The sequence below is a fragment of the Phodopus roborovskii genome, unplaced genomic scaffold (genome assembly GCF_943737965.1).
Source record: "Phodopus roborovskii unplaced genomic scaffold, PHOROB, whole genome shotgun sequence".
NCBI classification, from domain to species: domain Eukaryota; kingdom Metazoa; phylum Chordata; class Mammalia; order Rodentia; family Cricetidae; genus Phodopus; species Phodopus roborovskii.
This window is the reverse complement of record NW_026126418.1, coordinates 20,685,835-20,690,555: the sequence shown is the minus strand read 5'-3', so window position 1 is coordinate 20,690,555 and position 4,721 is coordinate 20,685,835.

The window sequence follows — 4,721 nt, the reverse complement described above, 5'->3', positions numbered from 1 at the left end:
TGCTTTGCATACCTGTCTGTCTGGCCACCTTCCTCTTCTCAACTGTGTACCGCTCGCCATCTGTCTTAGTTACTTTTCTGTTGTTGTGCTGACATCCTGATCAAGGCAATTTATAAGAAAGAAGAGTGTTGTGGGGCTTACAATTTCAGAGGCTAGAGTCCTTGACCACCATGGCAGGGGAGATGGCAGTAGGCAGGTAGGCACGATGCTGTAGCAGAAGCTGAGAGCTCATGTCTTGAGACAGAGATCAAGGGCAGAGAGAGAGAGAGACAGAGAGAGAGAGAGATAACTAGGGATGGTGTGGAATTTTGAAACCTCAATGCCCACCCAAGTGTCATACTTCCTCCATCAAGGTCACACCTCCTAGTCCTTCCCAAACAGTTCCACCAACTGGGGACCAAATTGTCAAATATACCAGCATATGGGGCCATTCACATTCAAAGTCCCACATTGTTACTGCATAAAGGGGGTTCTGTGTCCTGGCCTTCCAGGCTTTGGGGGTATATCTTGGATATTGCCGTTTCTCCATACAAGAGATCAAGGCTAAATGCTTAGGAAAAACATAGTAAGCCAAATGTGGTGGATCCCACCTGTACTCCCAATTCTTAGAAGACTGAGACAGGAGGATTGCTATGAGTTTGGACCTAGCCTGGACTACATAGTAAATTCCAGGCCAGCCTGAGCTTCAAAGTCTCTCTCTCTCATACACATACACACACACACACACACACACATACACACACACACACACACACACACACACAGAGAGAGAGAGAGAGAGAGAGAGAGAGAGAGAGAGAGAGAGTCCAGAGTGACCTACTTTCTTGACACCAAGGCATGTCAAGGGCCTGCCTCCTATTTTGTCTTAAAACATCGGGCAAATTCTGAACTTTATGCTACACTGTATTTACATTTATTTAAACATTAAGGGGGGCTTTAAAATTATTCACGTTTAAATAAATCACTGGGGCTGGAGAGATGGCTCAGGGTTTAAGAGCACTGACTGCTCTTCCAGAGGACCCCAGGTTCAATTTCTGGCACCCACAATTGTCTGTAATTCTGACACCCTCCCACAGTCATATATGCAGGCAAAACACCAATTCACATGAAATAAAGCAAATAGATCATAAAGAAAACACCATCTTGAATGATGAGATATATTCCAGGAAGATGTGAGGGACCTTGTTCACTTCAGCCCTTCACCAGTCTGTGCCCTGGGACCGAAAGCCTTAGCAGTTAGTCATAGACCTGCAGAGGCACTAATGCCTGCTGACAACCTGCAGGAGTCATTTCACCCCAGGTGTATTGGAGAGATTAGTAGTGTGCTGCTATGGAGTTTAGGAAAACACCAGAAAGGTTAAGGCCAAAGCCAAGTGGTGCAGTAGGCAGGAAATAATTAGGCAAGGCCAGGTAGCAATGTGACTCTGGAACCCTACTCCAATTGCAGCCAGAGACAGGAATGATTACAAGTCTTATAGTTCTCAGAGCCGGGGTGCCTTGTTAGTGTGTTTAAAGGTTTCACACTTTAGCCTAGGCTAGGCTGGAATTCACTGTGTAGCTGGGACCGGCTTCCAGCTTGCGATCTTCTCTTCTCAGCTTCCCAGGGGCTCGACTGACAGATGAACACCACTGCCTCTGACCTTTGGAGTGACCCCAGTTGAGTCCTGATCCATCCTCTTGGCCCCTACCCCCCTGGAGGACCCCCAAAAGTCAGGGCTGGAAGATAGCATTCTGGACAAGTTTCCTGTGTTTGTTCTGACTTCTCTTGAGGGATAAATAAAGAAGATGACCCACCCATCTTCAAATGACAAAAGTGCAGGGAGGTCTGGAGGGAAATCACACAGCAGATGGTTGCTCTAAGCAGACTCCTGACTATGTGGCCTTTTGTGAACAAGAAAAATCTCAGGATGGGAGCGATCCTGTCAGTAGGGCTGGCTAACTCCCAGAGTCCCTGCCAGGGTCTCCCTGTGCTCTCTCCCCAGGACCCTAATTTTGCCAACGTCAAGCCATCAAGGGACCTGCCTGGCATTCTACCAGTCAGACGCTAATGAAGGCATGCACAGAAGCCCCGCGTGTGCGTGCGCGCGCGGTTCTCAGTGTGTCCAGCAGGTGGCGCTGCGTGTTTGCGGGTGGCCAAATCAAGGGGTGGCAAGCCAGGAGGGGAACCCCAGACCACTGCGCTCAAAACCACGCTTCTGGCACCCGGGCCTAGGTCTTCCTACCTCTGTTTGCTTTGCATTTTCCCCGAGGTCTCCTCCACGCCTTCCCCCGATCCACAGCTTTGAAGCATTCTCTCTCCAGCCCCACGGACCCTCAGGGAAAGAAGGGGGCCTCTACAGTTACCCAGTCCCGCTGAGGCTAGGGGGCCAGTGAGAGATGGAGGCCAACGTGTGGGCCTTCTAGGAGAGGGGTGTCATCATTCTCCCACTCCCGGGATAGGGGGAGTTTGGGGAGGGGGCTGGGTAGGGGCGGAAGCAAGCTAAGCCGTGTTTGTCGCTGCGCTGCCTAGAGGAACAGATGGCTGGGGAGGGGAGAGGGTGCCTTGCCGGGAGGAGGGGTGCGGGGGCCGCAGGATGAGGAACGAGGAATTTCGACGCCCCGAGTCTCCCGGGAGAAGTCCCCCTCCTCATCTCTTCCCAGAAAGAGGGGCGGGCGAACGCCGGTCGTTTTCCTGAGGAGCACCGGCCTCTGGCCCGCCCTTTGCGTAATGAGCCGTCTGGGGCGCGTCCAGGGCTCGGGGACTTCTACTAAAGGACAGGCCAGAGGCCAACCGGTGCCGCCTGGGGCGCAAGGGTTAATGGAGCTGCGATCTGAGGGACGAGGGGGTGGCAGGAAGCGGGCTCTGGGTTGGGAGCGAGTTCAGGGATCGCAAACAGCTCTAGGAAAACGTGTTAATTGGAACCTTATGCAGATGAGCTGGGACTGGGGGCTGGGGAAGGCCGGAGAGAACAGGTTAGAGGGATGCTGGACGCAGCTGGGTTCCCGCGGGCACAGAGGACCCTGGTTAGGGATGTGACACATGCGGACTGATATATTCCTGACAAGCACCCTACACAGGCTCAGTGGTCTCGGCAGCGAAACGCTTGCTCTCTGGCCCTCCTCCTCAGACAGCTAGTGAGAGTTCTCTGTGATTTGCCCTCCTCTGAAACTCCAGTCCAGCAAAGCAGAGTCTCGGGGGGCGATTTAGAAGGGTGGGTGGACACACCTTGCAAGTTCAAAGTTGCACTTTTAGTTGCTTCCCAGTCTCATCTTGGCTATGTCCCCCACCCCCATACAATTTGAGTCTCTCTTTACTTATCATATTATCCTTCTTGTGTTTTTATTTTTAAACAGGATCTCATTTTGTAGCTCAGGTTAACCTGGCTACAATAGAGGTCAGGCTGGTCTCGAACCTCTTACCCCAGCCACCCTAGTGCTGGGATTACAGGTAAGTACCATCCCTCGGGCCGACATTCTCCATCTTTTATTCCTACCCACCGTCCTCTACATGGAATTCCCATCCACTGCTTCTACCAAGTGTGTAGGCTCTAGGAGGAGGGCCAACTTCCTTTTGCATTGTCTTGTCTGCTCCCCTCTTCACCGTCAAGAAAATGACTTTCAGACTTGAGAGCCCTTACAGCCATCTCTACTTGATAAGATGCAGATTCCTGGACCACCAGCTAACGGATTCAGCTGTGGTTGAGGGGCTCAGAAACTGTCTTCCCACTTAATCAGATAGAGAGGCCCTTACATTTAGAAACACTGAGCAAGAGCTGAATGGACTGGAAAAATGGTGGCCCGCTTCCTCCTGTGCCCCCCCCCCCACACACACTGTGGCTGTCTCTTTCTGGTGTGATGGTATCTGGCATGGACAAAGTGCAAGGAAAAAGAAAGAGTGGAGGCTATGGAGAGGGAAAGATAAAGGAGGGAGTCTGAACTTGGCTCTTCTCTGGGCTGGGTGGTCTCCTTTCCCATCCCCTCCTGGGGGGGTCGGTTCCTCTCTCCTGCCCCTCCCACTCTTTAGCTTCTCAACTGTTTACTTTCTGCTTAGCCAGCCTTGCCCACTTCCTAACCTCCCCCCCATCTATAGTCCTTGGGAGAATTTTGAGGCCCAGGCTATTTGGAGGTTACTGGGGATACCAAAAACAATTAGAGTCCCACCTTCAGAGAGAGAGAGGGAGGGAGGGAGGGAGGGAGGGAGAGAGAGAGAGAAAGAGAGAGAGAGAGACGGTGGTGGTGGAAGAAACCAGAGAGGAGACAGGGCTTGTGGGAAGATGGCACTGACAAACACATGGGCCTATTATGTGCTTGCTCCCTGCTCCAACTCAGTTCGGTCAGGGACTCTGTGTCATTGCCCCCTCCCCACAGATGTCCAAACCAACAGTAGCAACAAAACGAGTTATCAGGAGAATCTGCCAAGATCACATAGCTTGGAAGTGGGAGAACAAACAGATCTTTCATCCTTCCCTTCTCCAAACCATCTTCTCTGAGCATAGTTGCCCAGAGCCCCTCTGTGGCCCATGCCCCAGCGCAGACAGACAGAGAAGGGCATCTGGTACAGATGAAAAGGAGATGAATTCTCGGGTTTCAGGACATCTGACAGGTTTGGCTGGAAGCATTAAAAATTCATAGAGAAACCTGACCCCGGCTGGACCTTGGGCCTGCCACCTGGACTGTCCCCAGTTTTGCGGCCTCTCAGAGTTTGTTGGCCAACTTTCCGTTTGGAAGGGTCCTGGAAGGCC